This window comes from Neophocaena asiaeorientalis, unplaced genomic scaffold (assembly GCF_003031525.2).
Source record: "Neophocaena asiaeorientalis asiaeorientalis breed wild unplaced genomic scaffold, Neophocaena_asiaeorientalis_V1.1 scaffold136, whole genome shotgun sequence".
NCBI lineage: Eukaryota > Metazoa > Chordata > Mammalia > Artiodactyla > Phocoenidae > Neophocaena > Neophocaena asiaeorientalis.
The window spans coordinates 518,767-538,321 of record NW_020185333.1 but is presented as its reverse complement, the minus strand read 5'-3'; the positions used below and the strand labels follow the sequence as shown (position 1 = coordinate 538,321).

The 19,555-nt window shown below is 36.3% G+C and overlaps 1 long non-coding RNA gene across 1 annotated transcript in view; it reads right to left on the bottom strand.

The window, feature by feature from the left end:
* Positions 1–9,171: 9,171 nt before the first annotated feature.
* LOC112393242 (uncharacterized) overlaps positions 9,172–19,555 on the bottom strand; it is a 239,435-nt gene continuing 229,051 nt past the window's right edge. The window contains exon 3 of the long non-coding RNA XR_003001868.1: positions 9,172–9,216. This is a non-coding gene — a long non-coding RNA (uncharacterized LOC112393242). The remainder of the gene's footprint in view (positions 9,217–19,555) is intronic.

Genomic DNA, 19,555 nt, shown 5'->3' with positions numbered 1-19,555 from the left:
ACAAAATGACTTTTTTTAGAATTCACTCTTATTACTATTATTCATAAACTCAATAATCTCAAAAGATTATCAACATTAAACCATTTTTAAAGAAACTTTACTATATAAACTGTGAATTTTAGGTAAATGTGTTGTCTTTATCATCTTCAGGTTCAAATTAAACATCAGTAGATTGGTAATATTTAAGAATGAAATATATGCCTGCCAAATTATATGTTGTTCCAATAATGGAACAAACAGAAGATAAAGAAAATAAGCATTTTAAAAATGGATTTAAGGGGCTTCCCTGGTGGTGCAGTGGTTGAGAATCTGCCTGCCAATGCAGGGGACACGGGTTCATGCCCCGGTCCAGGAAGATCCCACATGCCACGGAGCGGCTGGGCCCGTGAGCCATGGCCGCTGAGCCTGCGCGTCCGGAGCCCGTGCTCTGCAACGGGAGAGGCCACAACAGTGAGAGGCCTGCGTACCGCAAAAAAAAAAATGGATTTAAGCCTTTTAAAAAAAATTCTAAATAAATAAATAAATATATATATTTAAAATATGTTTTACATATTTGGTAGGTCCTAGAATTTTTATCCCTTTTTTAATAGCCTGCATCTTTTTGCACCTAGTAAGTGTTGAAGAAATCCATGTCAATTAGTTTAGAGTTACATTAGAGAAATAGTTCCATTTTACATTCCCTCCTGCTAAGCAAATGTTATTTATCATATTCCATAACAGCTCACAGTTTGTTATACATTAACTGCTCATTCTCTGTGCCAATAAGACTGTGCTGGAACAGCAAATGAATTTGGTACGTTCATTTAAATGATTCTGCAAACCACAGGCTACCCAGTTGTCTAATGATAAGAGAGCCCCAAAGCCACCTGATCACCATTATACTCCCTTATATTTTTGGGCTAGCATGGTCAATACTGTCAGGATCTCAACACTGAGAAGAATGAGAAGGAAAAGTTTACCTCAGACATAATCATGAAAAGGGGCTTTATTAATTCAGGCACCAATGGTGATATGGCTAGACTGGAAGGAGAATGGAATATAGGATTTGAAGTGCTTTATCTGCTCCAAGACCAATGCTGGTTTTGGCACTTCTTTCACTCTAGTGAGTTGCAAAAAAAACAAGCAGGTGCTAGCAATCTGAGAGACCACATGCCAGCTACAGCTGCTTCAAACTGATTCAATTACATCTGCCTGAATAGTCCCAGGACATCAAACCAGTTGAAGAGATCTGTAGGTTGCAAGGAGACCTAGTCTATCCTGAGACAACCACCTGCAAAGCTCCACATTTGGATAAAAGTGATCATTCTATCGCCAGGCACAGGAAAAAAGACAGGAGTGGGAGGGAGGGGAAATGTGATTTTAATTCACTTTAAAATTAAAAATTGGTTAGAGAGAGCATAAAAGGTCTCTTTGAATTTTCATGTCTAAAATCTGAGAGTAGCTGAGGTCTTAAGGATACTTAGAAACAGCCTGATTTTGTGATAACATTTCCCAAATCATTGGGTACAGCAAGCACATTTACAGAACATGCTCTTGGGATCCGGACTTCGCTCCAAACCTTGTTTGTACAAAAAGGGGCCAAGCAGCTGGGAAATTCTGGAGTGGAGTGTGTCCTCATTAGTTTCCATCTGCCACCAGAACTCAGCTCATGGCAAGTTTGGCTAAGTCCTGGTGTACTCAGGTCCAAATGTGGGTCAGTTTTAATTACACTATACAGAATCCAGTGTGCAGTTTTTAAATCCTTATTATACAGCACAGAGGAATGGGCAGCTCTCCAGCTAATCAATTTTTTAAAAGTACATATATAAAAATTTTAAACCAGGCTAGACAGACAGTGGATGGAAAAAAGTCTTATAAATGAGTACAAGGGTTACTTAAGAGAATTATTAGTGAAATTGGGTCATGAGCAAGTCTGCTTTAAAACTTCAAAGTGAGAACAAACTGTTCCAATGGTAAGATAGAAAACTTAAAATAACGTGCACACTGCCCCTTGCTCCTCAGTGTGAATGAGTAACAACAAGGCTGTGGCCAGTTTATAGTAAATACCTATGGCAGCACTGGCTTTCACGTAAGCAGAGATATTTCTTATTTTATTATTCTTTACACTTACTCCCTTTCAAGGAATAACTCATGGCAGGGATTGTAAAAAAGGAAAAAAAATCATAAACTACCTGTTAAGACTGAAAACAAAGATGAAGGAGAGGAGCGAGAGAAAGAGGAGAGCAGAGTACACACGTGTTGAGAAGCAGACTCTAAGCATGACTTTGCTCTCAATGCCATCCACACAAACTGGGGCCAGAATCAACCCATGCAGTTCATGTTCAGAATCCGTCCTGTCCGAAAGCTTCATCAGGTGCAAAAGAGCTAAGACACTAAGGCTTCAAAGACAAGTGTCAGCAAAAAATTCAGGAGTGAAGACGTAGGCAGTCAATGTTGGGCATTTATACAATAGAATAATGCACCATTTTTTATGGACAAAATGTCCTTTGGCACAAGACCTAATGATAAAAAAAAAAAACAACCTTAAACGCTCAATGTATTTTGGGGGCTTTTGACTGAGTTGTTATGAAACTTACCCATTAAAAAGGCAGAACTGAATTCTGGGTTCAAATACTAGCGTTTAACATTTACTGGCTGTATAATCTTGGACAAATTGCTTATTCTTCCTGAGTGTAAGTTTTTTTTCACCTGTAAAATGGGGAAAATAACATCTACCTAATAGATTGTTGTAAGGATGATCAATAATAATTATATATATATATATATACATATATACATATATATATGTGTATATATATATATGTATATATATAAACATCCCTCTGGAATATAAAAGTCACTCAGTAAATGTTAACCATTTTAACCCAACTGTTATGAGTTGAATCATGCCCCACCCCCGCAAAAAAAAAAATATGTTAGAGTCCTAACTCCAGTACCTCAAAATGTAACCTTACTTGCAGATAGGGTCTTTAGGAAGTAACCAAGTTAAAATGAGATAATAATTGAAGGCTCTAAGATGACTGATATCCTTATAAAAAAGGGAAATTTAGACACAGAGACAGATATGCATAGAGAGAAGACAACGTGAAGAGACACTGGGAGAAGATGGACATCTACAAGTCAAGGAGAGAGGCCTAGAACTGATCTTTCCCTCACAGCCCTCAGAAAGAACCAACTCTGCCAAAACTTTGATCTCAGGCTTCCAGAGTGAGAAAACTTCTATTGTTTAAGCTGCCCAGTTTGTGATACTTTGTTACAGCAGCCCTAGCAAACTAATACCCAACTAAATAAAAATTTCCTTAAGCATTAATGTTTACCTTGACTCATCATAGTCAAAACTGTACACTTGACTTTAGGCAAGTCAACTTTATTAACTCTACTGAATAATGGTCTATTTCATATATTATCTAGTGCTTTTTCCCTTATTTCTTTTCTGATTGCTGTTTAGGAAGATACTATTGCAATATAAAAAGCCTGGCAGGGGAAAAAAAAAACTTGTTTATTACAATTAAGATTATCTAGTTTTTATTAGAGATAAGGGAAAATCATATATACAAATTCACAAATCCACTTTTCTTATCAAGACATTTTACTACACGAATTTCCTTTTTGAGAGAAAAAGAAAGCCTTATAAAGCCATTTACCCATTGCCAACTCTGCTCACTAAACCTGTGGCTGCTTAGATTGTGAAAATCTTGCCAACAGAACCACCTTCAATTCACTAGGATGCATGTAAGAGTACATGGTTTAATTAGCAAGTATGGGTTCTTCATTGTTTACAAGATTAGTTTTAAGGGTATCTGACTTTCAAAAGAGGGGTGAAGTTGCCCGGGAGTTGTATCAGCAGCCCTTTCACTGCAAGGTACACTTCCATAATCAACAGACATTTAAGTGGATGTGATTATCTTCATCTTGAGCTTTTCTTTAAACAGCCCCAGCTTCTACAGACATGTAGCATGTTCAGTTAGAAATGGTGAGTCTGGGACTTGCCTGGTGGCGCAGTGGTTAAGAATCTGCCTGCCAATTCAGGGGACATAGGTTTGATCCCTGGTCCGGGAAGATCCCACATGCCACGGAGCAACTAAGCCCGTGCACCACAACTACTGAAGCCTGCGCGCCTAGAGCCCGTGCTCCACAACAAAGAGAAGCCACCACAGTGAGAAGCCCGCACACCGCAAGGAAAAGTAGCCCCCGCTCGTCACAACTAGAGAAAGCCCTCATGCAGTGATGAAGACCCAACGCAGCCAAACATACATACATACATACATTTATTTTTTAAAAAAGGAAATGGTGACTCTAACCAAGATGTATTGAGATACTCAACTGCAATCATCAAAGGCATAACTTTGCCAAAATTAACTTTCTTAATGGGTGAATCTTATACTTCCTCCAAATTCCTATACTGCCTATCATAACAACTTTTATATTTTAACAAGGGGAGAGAAAAGAATATTTATGAAATACTAGTGTGTATTATGCACTAAATGAAGTATTTTGTATACCTAATCGACTTTAATCTTCATATCTATCGTTGAAAAGGTAGACACTGTTACCAACAAATTTTAGATAAGAAAACTCGAGTGTTAGCAAGGTTAGACAACCTTGATCAGGTCACACAGCTACTGAACTGTGGGACTGGAATTCAGCGAAGGTCATTTGAACTCCAAAGCTCCTAAGTCCAAAGTCAGGCAAGAGATTTAGAATCCAGATACCCTAACATATCATTAACTTTTAAGATGCTGAGTTATTTAAGGTATCCGCAGTCTCCTTTAAATCATCTGAAGTCACTTAGGTAGTAGATGTCTTGCTAAACGTGACTCAGTTTATTCTCCTTAAGAAGAAACCAGTTATTCACAAACACAAACTAAAAGGCTTCAATCAATTTAGATGAAATTAACCCCTTTATGAGAAAGCCTGAAGGTCTTTTAGATTCAGTGCAGTGATAGCTTGTCTTGTGGTTAGTATTCCAACAACTTGATATAGTCCATTTACTTCCTGGAGATAAGGAATCAACTCTCCAATCACTAGCAGAAAAAAAATTAACACTAATATTTTTCTACATGAGGTATCTCACACTAGACCAAGAATCTAAAGTTTTGGTTTCAAATTGTTACATCTCTCACCTACTATACTGTATAACCCTGACAAGTACATCAACTTTTCTGAGCTTATTTTCTCACCATGGATAAAACAAAGATAATAAATAGTTGACCATTAAGGTCCCTTCAAGTTCTAACACTATGTGATTTTTAGGACTTCTTCTAAATCCCTAGAAGCAGAGGTAACTAGAGAGAACCTTTACGACAATCAATGTGACAATGTCCAGACCAGGGTACCTGCTCTCAGGCAAGTAGAGGGTCTTTCTTCAGCATCTAAATTGTAGTAGTGGTGGTGGTGGTGTTAGAAATAATAGTAGTATAGTAAGATTTATTGAGCACTTGCTACATGCTAAACACTGGACTAAGAATTTTATGTGTATTATGTTATATTTAACTCAACACAGCAATACATAAGGTAGATACTATTATTTTTCCAATTTTTCAAAGAAGTAACAAAGGAACAGAAAAATTAGGTAACTTGTCTGGGTCCATACTAATAATAATAATAAGTGGTGAAGACAAAAGGAGTTCTGCTGACATATCTTTGTTTCTTACTAGCCTGTATGCTCTTTGAGGGCAAAGACTTTATCTATTTAGCCTAGCTCAGGGTCTAGCAAATAGTAGTATTCATTATTGTGTGGAATAAAAGTAAGGAAGGAAATGAGGAAGGGAGGGAGGAAAAGAAGGGGAGAAAGAAAGAAATTATATCTAGACATTCTATGTTCTCAATAAATATTGATTTTCTTCCTTTATTTCTTTAACCCTGAAATCACAGGGAAATCTGCATTTATGCTTAGGAATCCTAGGTGATTTCTCCCTCCTGGGTATTCCATACTGTAATTTCTAGTACAAGTCACTGAAGCATTTGCTATCATCTGGTTTAGTATTCTAGCTAATACATGTTCTTGGTTCATCTCTTAATTTCTAATGTTAGTCTAACAGAGGATATAGTTGATTCTACAAAACTAAGTTTCTGGAAAAAAAAATAATGTCCCTGATATTGGCCTCTCACCCACCGGTGTAAACTAAGGTGAAAGAAAAACTGTTCCCAGAGGAAAGATACTTCCAAGCTTAATAGTACCCATGAATATCATCAAGCAGTGGTACTAAAATTTGAGAAATCTAAACAAGATGTTTTGATGCAATAGATACTGGCTCACTTTGCTACCTCTGCCGTTGTTATGTGACTGCCTCATGCCATACAAAATGGAACTTAAGAGAGGCCTATCTAAAGCAGGTCGTAACTCACACTATTTTGACTCTACCTCTGCTTGGCTTCATATCTACTTATTTACAGTTAGAATTCAGTGAATAATAGAAACCATAATTATAAACATTATACAGCAAACACAGGGACCATTACTTCTGTTTAGCAAAACACCAATTTTTTAATATGATCTAATCTTACCAGGCCATAAGTTAACATACAGTTTATTTTTGTGTGTTCAATGAGATAGAATTAGGGTGGGGGTAGGGGTTTTGGGGGAGAAAGTGATTGCTCAGGAAACTCATGGCACTGCTCACATAACACAGAGATTTATTTATTCCTATACTGAAAATATTTCCAAGGTGACAAGTGACATAGTCATTGAATGCCTCAGCATTGTGCATAAAATAGGGATAATATAAAGACTTTTCTCTTTTTTATAACAAAGTGGAGCAGCCATACATATATATATATCCCCATATCTCCTCCCTCTTGCATCTCCCTCCCACCCTCCCTATCCCACCCCTCTAGGTGGTCACAAAGCACCAAGCAGAAACTAACACACCATTGTAAAGTAATTATACTCCAATAAAGATGTTAAAAAATGTAATAAATAAATAAGAGTGGGAAAAAAAAAAAAAGATTTTCTAGACCCGGGGGGACTGGCCAGGTCCCCAGGGCTCAAGAAATTCTAAGACCCATTCCCTTTCTTATCGTTAAAAAAAAAAAAAAGACTTTTCTCATAGTCAGCAAAATGAATACAAAGCACATTGCAAATAGTGTTATGGCAACTCTTGATTGTGACAGGGATCAATTCCTACATATTCATTTGCATTTTAAGGACAGAAGTTATCAGTATTCTCATCTCCGTCTCATCAGCAGTATGAGAATTGAAGGAAGTCCATCAGGACCATCCACAATATACAACAAGTAACAAGTTTCTAGGACTCTTTATCCCTCCAGACATGTTTTATTCATACATGCATTCATTCAACATTTATTGACCACCTACTATGTACAAGGCATTGTATTAAGAGTCTGTGGACAATGTATATTTAGCTCAGTACCGATGTTTCCTACTCCCAAAGAGGTCAGTTAAATTCATATTATGGTAGTTTAAAAAAAACAGATTTAAATGGGTCAATAAAAGGAGAAGATACACAAGCTCTAAGATTTTATGTTACTAAATACTGATGGAAACTCTTTAGCATTTTTTTACTGAAGCATTTTTAGGAAGAATAATGCAGGTTATTTGACTAAGTTTTCAATACTGGGAATTGGGTACTACCAAATAAATTATTCAATTAAATACTTTGTTTACTGAGTTGCGACTTTTTAAAACTTTTTATTTATTTTGTCTGTGCCAGGTCGTAGTTGCAGCACACGGGATCTTTTAGTTGTGGCATGCATGCGGGATCTAGTTCCCAGACCAGGAATGGAACCCGGGCCCCCTGCATTGGGAATGCTTAGTCTTACCCACTGGACCACCAGGGAAGACCTGAGTTCTCACTTTTTATATTATATTTATAGAACTTTACTTAACTAGTATAAGATATACTCTGTAGTAGCTTGTCTATATTAAAAATATAGATATTTGTCAGAAAATATATAGAGCTATTACCCAAAAGAAACTTAACATCATTAACAGCAACACTTAGGGAAAAATATCAGGTGCCTAGGATTTGATAGAATTAAAGGATGATATTCCAGCGTTAAAATTTACATCTGGATTTTAGCCCCTTTTCTAAGATCATTATTTAATTGTTGCTTTTTTTCTCTCATTTCCACCCTACTGCATCAGAGGCACACGCACAAATCAAGAAATCATCTTACAATATACACTTAAATTTTCTGAATATGCCCCATGTGTCCACTAATAGCCAAATGCTTTCAAATCTGTTCAGCTAAATGGATCAATAACTACACCCAGCCTCACATAGTGGGGTTGCCAACATAGTGAAATTGAGCCAAACAGAAAGTGTCTCTATGAGGACAAAAATTATTATCAACCCAGTTATCTTGAGAGATCTACTCTCCCCAGGTATCCTTTAAAGAAGTTAACATAAACATTATCTAGGGCAGTCATCAGCGGCTAAAAAAATATTTGATACTGAGAACGAAGAATTTGGATAAAATATTTGGGAGCTAAAATCAGTGAGTTTTATAATAAACCAATGTAATAGTTCAAAGTCTACATCAAGTAAGAATCTTTCAAACTCGAAGTACACAAAATACGTAACAGCACAAGCAAACTGCTAACAAGCTTCTCTGTGCTCTCAATCTTATGACACAGCTGCAAGCAACAATTGAGCAGGTGCAACCAAGCTTTTGAGAATTCCTGCCTGTTGCCCAGGAACCACAACACCACACAGTTGAGATTTTTAAACAGGTGCAAACATTTTTTTCCTGTTACTCTTGTGCTTGAGACAGTGAAGCAGACATCTGCAACTACTCCTTACCTAAAGCAACCACCACAGAAAATAAAAAGCAGCACAAAAAGTTTGAAAATAAAACAACAGTGTCAAAAACAGTGGTTTTGCAATAGTCTCTGACTGCACGTCAGTAGTTGCTTTAATAGTACTGTTCCATAAAACACTCTCTAATCTCTCTACCATATGAATGCTTTGTAATTAAAATTATTCTGCTTCAACAAATCTTAGAAATGTTTATCTGATTCTTACAATAGAGTGAAACGCAAGGTATGTGTAAAATGTACTATCCTTTGACGCTGTCAATATTTGTAAGTACTCAAAAATTAACATTTTCACATTATGAAATCTGTAAGCAATTTTAATACCCCAAATTTTAATAACTTGCCAGTTAATATACAGATTAATATAACTATAGGTAATTCATATACGTACCTGTGCAGCTATGGGGCACAAACAGACTTGCAATTTATCAGGTACTCTGAAATGTAAAACAAATATATTTTTAAGTAAAAATGATTTTCTAAGTGCAGCCACTATTTATGCTGAGACATTCTGCAGAGAAGTAGAAAAGACTGCAGTTCTTAAATAGTTGGGTAATTTTATGTCTATATTTTCCCCGTAGGATATCTCAGTTCACCCTAAATTCATGTGTAAACTATATACACACAGAGCATCCCGGAGCAGTGTGATCAAAAACAAGTACCATGGCCTCTGAAAGGAAAATGCTTTCACTAGAGGATGAGACAAACACTTAAAAATGGTTTTTTTCTTTGGTATTCTTCCAAGACTATTGCTTTCCTAATACAAATATGACTGCTACTCTATAAAATGAAACCACTCAGATTCATCTCCACTCAGTCTGGATTTGTGTGGAAGAAAGATGCTTTTGTAGAGCTCCACAAAAATGCATAATTAAATAAAAGTAAACTCGATGTTCATTAACTTCAAATTGCAACAGCAAATAGAAATGATATTGATCACTACAAGAGGGAATGCTAAAGCCACACTAAATGTGATGCCTCAACGCAACACACTTTGAGATAACTGCCAACAAAGTAGGTATTGATAAAGAAGTCCAGCTTAAACAAAGTATGCATAGTTCACAATTAGACCCGAAAAATATTTGCATGTAAGTGGAAACTGTATTGCAAAATGTAGCCTCTGAACTACTGTGACCCTTAAACATATTTCATAATTCTCTCTGAAAGCAAACTAAAATACTTATTTTATATACTTCTGAACATAGTTGATGATAGTAACATATTAAAGTCATTATATCTAGTTGATAATACTTGCTTAAAAGTGTGTAGAAGAAATAATCAATTTTGATGATGACTCAATGAAACACTTCGTCATACACTTCTGACAGGAGTGTGAATTGCTAAAAATTTTCGGGAAAACTATTGAGTAATATGATCAAGAACTTAAAGTTCAGAATCTTTACTCAGTAATTTAAATTCTAGGAATATATCTTACATAACTGAAAACCAACAGAGATTTATGTTAAAAAGGTAATTTGTATGATAGCAAAAAACTGAAACTAACCTAAATGTCCAACAGTAGAAAAATAAATAAAGCATAGCACATCCATATAAAGAAATATTTTTAAACAATTCACAAGGTAGCTTGTGGTACTATAATGTTTTATAAATATACAGAGTACCAGCTGCATGAACATAATGAAATTGTGCAGCTGAGAGAAAAAAAACAAAGAATACACAAAAATATTAAGAGTGATTATATCTGGATAATAAGATTATGCATGCTTTTAATTTTTTCTTTTTAATTTCATGTATAGTTAATCTCTATGATAAACATTACTTTTATAATAAGAAAAATATTAGTTGTCAGGGGCGTAAGGGAAAAAAGTTTTAGAGTGCCATATGTAAGTGATAAATCTAACCTTCGTAAGTAAAATAAATTAATTAAGTCACACATAAAATCCACTAAGTATACCTACAGTGAGAAACTCATCCTTACTGGTTCCTCATAGGGGTATAGCCATGGTCTCTTTTATCCCACTGCTTTAGAATCTAAACCAGTAATTCAATAACAAATTTTTAATCGTCTTAGTAAAACTTCCTTAATTATGCAGAGTGAAATGATGGCAAGAACAATTTAGGACTACAAATCTCTTCAACCTATTACAAACTAATTTGTTCAATAAGTCAACAGTATATATAGTGAGCATCTATTGCATTCAAAGTTGTTCAGCATTATGATATTCTAAAAGACAAATTAGAAAACATCTTACCTTCACAGAACTAACAATTTAAAAGTGCTGGACTTCCCTGGTGGCACAGTGGTTAAGAATCCGCCTGCCAATGCAGGGGACATGGGTTCGATCTGGGAAGATCCCACATGCTGCAGAGCAAATAAGCCCATGCGCCACAACTACTGAGCCCGCACGCTGCAACTACTGAAGCCTATGCACTATAGGGCCCGCATGCCACAACTACGAGCCCGTGTGCTGCAACTACTGAAGCCAGCGTGCCTAGAGCCCATGCTCCGCAACGAGAGAAGCCACAGCAATGAGAAGTCCGTGCACAGCAACAAAGAGTAGCCCCCGCTTGCCGTGAGTAGAGAAAGCCTACGTGCAGCAACGAAGACCCGCAGCCAAAAAAAAAAAAAAATTTTTTTAATTATAAAAGAAAGATTTAAAAAAAATTAAAAAGTGCTGAAAAGTATGTACATAACACCTTCCTATTAATTTTGCTGTGAATCCAAAACTGACCTAAAAAAATAGTCTTAAAAAACAAACAACAAAAAACTAAACAAAAAATATGTACATATAGCTCACATAAAGATAAAAACACAATACATACAGTTTAAGGCATTTGTGACAGATCTAGTGCACTTTAAGGAAACACATATCAGGTGGGGTTTTTTTTGTATTATTGAGCAAAAACGGATATTTAACACTCAACAAAATTCTTAAGTACGTGAATGTGTATCACTTATAAAATGCCCTAATAAATTTCTATAAGTATGTATTTTTTTATCTGTATGTAGTCTACTGTTTATTAATAGAGTTATATAATAGGAAACCAGGTATGAAAGAATACTGAGTCAATCTCAGATACCAGATGTATACGATTGTCTCAGATTATCTAAAGCCATATAAACATATGCACAATTATTAACAGGTTATAGTTATTTATTGTCAACCAAAGTAAATAAATGAATTAGTTGCTAACCTTGCCAAAGACGCTACTATAACACCGCCTCCAGGGAAAGAAAAGAAGGTAAGGGTGGATAGACGAGTGTTGAGGGGATCTCTAACAACCAAAGGGGTGGTGGTGGTGATGGTGGTGGTGGATGTGAACCATTTTTGTTGCGCAGATAAATTAATGCAGCACAGAGTTTCTCTCCATGACAGTTCAGTTTCCTTGTGGCCTGTAACCATAATCAGCATTTGCCTCTCTGAAGCTAGTGTCACACGATGGTTCTGAGGTTCAGTCAATGGGGTCAGCCTGTTTGAGGCAGTGCCAAGTGGTAAGAGAAGCTATTGAAGTGATCAATGATCTGTGGGTTGGAGACAGCAGCGGAGTTATATGAGGTAGGGTGGTGGTTAAGTGATTAGGTTTTGCTATCAGAGAAACCTGGAATCAAGTTCTAGATCTCTCTTTTCAATTGTGTGATCTTGAGCGAGTTACATTTTCCCTGTCTGTAAAATGATAATCATGTTACCTACCCTATAGGATTGTTTGTGCCTATTACATGTTATAGGCATGTAAAGGAACTAGCACAGTACCTGCTATAAAGTAAACTTTGCTGAACAGAAGCTATTAGTACTGTTGTAGTTGTATGAGAAAAAGAGGGGATGTCTGTACTTTTAAGCTAAAGAGCTAAGCTAAAGAAGGAGTGAGGAGATAGACAACTTGCTCAAGATATCACTCTATATTCCACAGCTCATCCAAGAGCCAGTCATGTGCTGATGTTCACAGAGCAGCTCTGAATCAGGAAACACTATAACAATATTAATAGCCAGGATAAGCAACCCTAACCTGCATTTTAAAGCACCATTTCTATTACTGAAGGGTAAGGCAGTAGGATCTAAGTAATACGTGCAGCAATACTGCCCATTTTCCTGAATGAAAAATGAAAGATCATTGTCTATACCTAACTGAAACAATCAGGAAATGGAAATATAAGGACAAAAGTGAACATAATTATGCACCTGGAATCAGGACCAGGTGTTGCAGACTCCTTAATGATCACATGTGAGCAGTATCACTTTTTTATGTATTCTAAAGAGACCCTGCAAATGACCTGAGCTCACATATAACACAAGGTTTGCAATATAAGTAAAAAATATCACAGTGGGTTTTTCTCTCAGGGCTTGAAATACACAAATGAATGCATACTGATGTTGTTCTAGACCTTATTTCTGTTTTGATTTGGAGGACAGCACAAGTTCAGAATTGTTACATGGTATCTTTAGAATCCATTGCAGTTTATATAATCCCTAGAATTGTTTGGGTCATATGAGGGTGAAGGTACTATCAGTACCATTCCAGATGGAGATATACTATAGAGGATTTTTGTTTTTAAGTTCTTTTCACTTCTAGGTTGGCACAGCTGTGTTCCCCAGTGGGAACTGAATAGGTCCAACTATATGTCGTGAAGTGCAAAAACGTTTATCTTCCCTTCATACTGGATGGGCCTGAGGCATTAATAAATCTAATACCTAATTCACTTAGGACACTGAAAAGGGCCTCGGCTGGGTCTGCAGGAGCAATGGCTCCATAAAAGAGCTCTGAATCTAAATTTAGACTAAAAAACATTTGCCCCACGACTGAGTAAGCATTCTTAGGAATATTTATTGCTTTATATTTTAAATTTGACCTATTTTGAGAAAAGACACTATGTAATCCAAAATATTTTTATTTACTATGTGTTTACTTCTTCCAGACACACAACTAATCTGGGTGCTCTATCATTATTATATTATTATAAAATATAGATTTTAATGATCAGTAAAGACAATTTACTTTTTTTTAAATTGAGGTGCCCTAACCTCTGGAGTTTATCTGAACAGAAAGTCTATGAAGATTAAGAGAAATTATAATTTTAAAAGTAGGCTTGAAAAACTTGTTAGTTATGCTTATTTTTGTAAGTTACAGAGTTAGAGTTAGCCCTATCAGAAACAGGAAGAAAGAGAGGCAACAGTTATCTATTTATCAACCCTGTGAACTGGAAACAGATAAAGGGCAATAAGGAAGAAAAAGGAAATCATATGATAAACACCCGTTAAACCAAGGGCACAGTTGGTCTGTCTAGACCTTAGGTTAGACCAGCTCTAATAAAGCTACAGAATGTATGAAAAGCTAAGCTTATAAAATAATTCTATATTTAAAATTTCTATGACTATTGGCTACCATTTAAAATGAAACAATTTAATATCAAATTTTATGTATAAACATGATGAATTTGAACTCTCCAGTAGAAACCTGACCCACAATACACTAAATGTTAATAACTCTATCTTATAAGTCACACTTCAGAGTGTATTAAAGAGAAAATAGTTTTTTAATAGATTATTTTTATTTATTTATTTATTTATTTATTTATGGCTGTGCTGGGTCTTTGTTTCTGTGCGAGGGCTTTCTCTAGTTGCGGCGAGCGGGGGCCACTCTTCATCGCGGTGCGCGGGCCTCTCACTATTGCGGCCTCTCTTGTTGCGGAGCACAGGCTCCAGACGCGCAAGCTCAGTAGTTGTGGCTCACGGGCCTAGTTGCTCCGCGGCATGTGGGATCTTCCCCGCCCAGGGCTTGAACCCGTGTCCCCTGCATTGGCAGGCGGATTCTTAACCACTGCGCCACTAGGGAAGCCCCAATAGATGATTTTTTAAAACTTAACTTCTTACCTTAAAGTTTAGGATCTAGTAAAGAAAATTAACTAAACTGGAATTTAGATAAATGTCAAGAATAATATTTTCAAAATATTCACAACCTGAAGCTACGACTATGGAAAGGATTTATTCTTATGAATGTGAAAATTCTACTGACTAGCTTGTACACATTCTTGAGGTCTTAATTTAAATATTACCTCCTCCAGAATCTGATGTCCTGTGCTTAATCTTGTCATAATAATCATCACACTGCATTGTATTTGTCTTTCACATAAGACTGTAAACATAGGAACAGAGGTTTTGTCTTATTCACCATTATGTCATTAGTCCCTAGTACAGTACCTAATGGATTAATAGTAGGTATGGGTTAAATATTGGGTAAAGGAATGTTGAATGAGTTGTGTTATCACCTATTCCTGATGATTAAGAAAATTCACAGTGAAAAATTAAAGACTTGCATTCCTAAACAAATTAGTTTTCAATCTTTAAAGGACTAATCTTCCAACCTCTTTTCTTTTACTTTTCCCTCTTACTTGTCCTCTTAATCAGTACAAAATTAGATGATCAGAATCTGAGTCTCAAATGTTAACAACAGATTAGAAAGCCTGGCTGGTTTGGCCCCAGGGTGGATAGGAGTCACCCAAATCTCACCCTTTAGCAGATACCTGGTACGGTAGAAGTTGAGACACAGAGTTCCCTTAAAGAGTTCTGGAGTTCCTAACAAATTGTGTGGTTCTTCTAAGTCTCTGAGAGGCTGGATCTGACTACTGTTCCTGAGACAGATTCAACCATTATTTTATTCTTTTGTGGAATTCATTACAGTTTGAATTATCCATGTGGTTATTGGTTTATTTGTTTATTCTCTCGCTCCCTCACTAGGCTGTACATTCCATAGAGGCCACATTATTTTGTTCAGCACTCTATATCCAGGGTCTGGTTTAGTGCCTGACACACAATAAACACTCAATAAGTATTGGTCAGATGTGTAAATATGAGGTTCAGAGCAGCAGTTTTCAATCAAAAGAGACTGTAAAATTAGATAGGTAACAGCTACCCCTACTGTTATTTGCTCTACATTCCAAGTCTATCTGTTACATGGAAGACTTGATGCTGTACGTACTCTTTTATTATAAATTCTGTTCAATCAATGGCAAGTCCGGAAAACTTCAAAAGCAATACTAGGTAGGCTGTGGGCACAACGTCTAGACGAAGCAATGGAACCATTTCCAACTAGAAGTTTAGGGTTTGAATTCCAGCTTACTCACTGTGTATCCTAGGGGAACTTACATAATCTCCCTAAATACTCAGTTTCATCTTATTTAAAATGGGGGCCTTTTATCTAGCATGCAGAGTTTTTAATGGTGACTGAATGAGATTGTATATATGAAAGAAACTACTAGTATAATTCATGGTATTTAGGAGAAGGGGCTTATTACAAATTAGTTCTTTTGTGTTGGCCAGCCAGTGTCTGCAGCAAAATAGAGATATGATTTGACTAAAAGCCCAGGAGCAGACATTTTGGGTAGAGAAAAATGAAAGAAAAAGGATTCAAAGGCAAAAAAAAAAAGGTAAGTAGATGTGAGGGACAATAAGTGAGGGACAATAAGTAAAAAAAGCAAAAGACAGAGCAGCAAGAACATAACAGTACTTAGAAATGGAAAGACATTTTAACATGATAGAAAAATTGCCAAAAAAATCTATTAGCTTTTTCTTAGGTGACACAGCCTTCCCCACATATAAAATAATTGCTACCATTATAGTTAGGAGAAAAATCAACTGAAATGTACATTAAACACATATTAGAGATTTAACATTCTTCACTTGAATTCACATACTGGAAACTCAGCCTGTGTAAATATAGCCATGAACTTTATTATTTACTGTGGTAAGGTAATAGCATATCCTCCTCTGTGTACTACTTGCAGAGTTATAAAAGCCAAATGTGTACTAGCTCTTTAGGTACAATCACAAGGCATCAGAATGTAGAGTTAGGCCCTTTTCTGCATTTTGTGATCATCATACAGGGGCTACCAACACTGGAAGAGAAACTGGTTATCATGAAAATTTTATTGGAAATTCTTTTTTCGTGCTTAGTTACTTTCATTTTCTTACTACTGTAGTCAGACTACTTCAGCTCCCTCATGAAGATTGATTTCTGGGCTTCCCTGGTGGCGCAGTGGTTGAGAGTCCACCTGCTGATGCAGGGGACATGGGTTCGTGCCCTGGTCCGGGAAGATCCCACTTGCTGCAGAGCGGCTGGGCCCGTGAGCCATGGCTGCTGAGCCTGCACGTCTGGAGCCTGTACTCCGCAACGGGAGAGGCCACAGCAGTGAGAGGCCCATGTACCGGGAAAAAAAAAAAAAAAAGATTGTTTTCTGGCTAAATCATTATCTTTCTAGTCTCTGCGTGTGTGTGTGTGTGTGTGTGTGTGTGTGTGTGTATTCTTTGGTCTGTTCTTAGATTAAAAAAGAGATTAAGAGGTCTTAGATACATTGCATACCAGAAGTAAGCACCATGCAACCTCATGGTGGGCAACCTCAAGGAATGCCCACCTGGTACCAATAAGTTCATTAAAAGAGTTCATTTGAATTCATAACCTTTGTCCACTTGTGGTGATACAGTGATTTTTAAGTCTATCTATGCTCTCTGTAAGGCTGCCATCTTCATGAGGGCTGGAATCTTGTCTATTTTTCTTTCCTTTGTATCATCACCACCTAGTTCAGGGACAGGCACACAATACACAGACAATGAATATTTCATCCATTATTAAACAAATATTTATTGAGTATTTACTATGAGCCAGTCATTATTCTAGGTGGTGAAAATATAGGAATGAACAAAATAGATGAAAATCTCTGATCTCTTGGAGAGTATGTTTTTGTGTGGGCAACTGACAATAAGCAAGAAAAATAAGTTGAATACATAGAATGATAGATAATGGTCCATGTTAAGGAATTAAAATAAAATGAGGAAGGGAGGAACAAATTCTAGGATGGGGGGGAGTTGTGGTTGAAATTTCAGATAGTATGACCAGTGATGATATCATTGAATGATCACATTTAGGTAAAGACCTGAAATAAATACAAAAATGAATCAGGAAGATAACCACAGAGAAAAAGCTTTCAAGCCAAAGGAATGGTAAAAAGATCCTCTGGAAGAAGTAGGCTCTTCTATAAAATGTTAGGCTAGATTCACACAGGAATGTTCCTGTTAAAACATAGAGGTACCATATTTAAAACAGAAAATACAAAAATGCATACACAAACAAAAGTTTTAAAATGTCTGATCTTACAATAAATTAAAATTCCAAAAAGACAGGAAGAAAAGGGATGTGAAAGACAGGGCATTATTATGATGTTATACAACGCACCAGAGGTATTATCCAACTCAGTAATAATCAGGAAGCCTCAGGGACAAAAAGCAGGTTTACAATAATGACAACCACAGAGAACGGCAACCAAGTAATATGCCTGGACTACCTAGAAAAAGAAAAAAAAAAACACTCTCTACCAGGACACCTTCAACAACCCAGATTATGTGGGAGTCTCACAGGAAAAGCAAACTTCAATTAAGAGCTCACATATCAAAGATATCAAACACATAAGGAAAGGCTTTTTCATAAAGGAGTCAGCAGACACAAAAGTGCTTTACATCAAATATAAGCATTAAGTTAGAAAATGAATAGGGAGGGCACAGTCTTAAGAACTGAAGTAAGAGAATATTAATCTCACACTTCAGTGGGACAAAATGTTTAAAATGATAAAAATTTTAAAAGAAAGAGGCAAAAATAGGCAGATAAAAACATGGAAAAGCAGATTTGATAAAAACCAAAGAGATTTAAAGGAATGAAATTTGTATTAAAGTCAGCATCTGAAGTGAGGCTATATCACATTAGATGCAGATAAGGGAAGAATCACTGAAATGAAAGATAATTCTAAGGAATTTACCCAGAAGAAAGAGAGAAAGGTGGAAAATATAAAAAAGAGATTAAGAAATATGAAGAACAGAAAAAAACCGATTTAACATGTCTAAAAGTACATATGAGAATGAGAAAATAAAGACATAAAGGCAATATCTGAAGCAATAATGGATCTCTTCCAGAATTGAAAAAGACATGGAACACCAGATACATAAAGCAAGTCCCAAAAATAATAAATAAAAATAAATCCAAATCTGGACATGTTATAATGAAATCTAGAATACTATATCACTCATGATCCAATCAAGGAAACATAAACCATTCACAGTGTTTAAAATGAGGCAATATAAAGTATGCAGAAGAGGCTGATAAGTGAACCAAGGTATAATGACACAACCCAGAAATTAGCAATGGCAAGGGACAGAGGGGTAAAACAGGGAGTCCTGGTGAATCGGTTCATAAGGAGTTGGGTCCACTTACAGAGATGTAGCAGTGTTTGGAAATGTCACCCAGGCTGACAAAGGAGACATTTTTAAATTTCTCCTTTCCCCCTGTTCTCAGTCAATCACCAGTGATTCCCACTGGATGAAGCCTGGCAGAAGAAGACTGATTTGGTAGCCTAGGAAATTCAGCTTGAACGGTCAGCCCTCTTCAAAAACAACCAAGAAGAAGAGAAAAGAATGAATCTTAGAGCCAAACAATCCGCAACCTGTACAAACACCAAAGACAAAGAGTAAGGACAGATTATCTACAGAGAAAACTCAACTAAATAGATAGTTGATGTCTCAACAACAACAGTATAGGATCTAGAAAACAATGAAATAGTATCTTCAAAGTATTGAGGGAAAATAAATAAGTACGGTAGTTTATATAGTCAAATAAACTATCATTAGAAAGTGAGAATATCAAAATCAAAACTACAATGAGGTATTACCTCACACCAGCCAGAATGGCCATCATCAAAAAGTCTACAAATATTAAGTGCTAGAGAGGGTGTGGAGAAAAGGGAATCCTCATATACTGTTGGCAGGAATGTAAATTGAT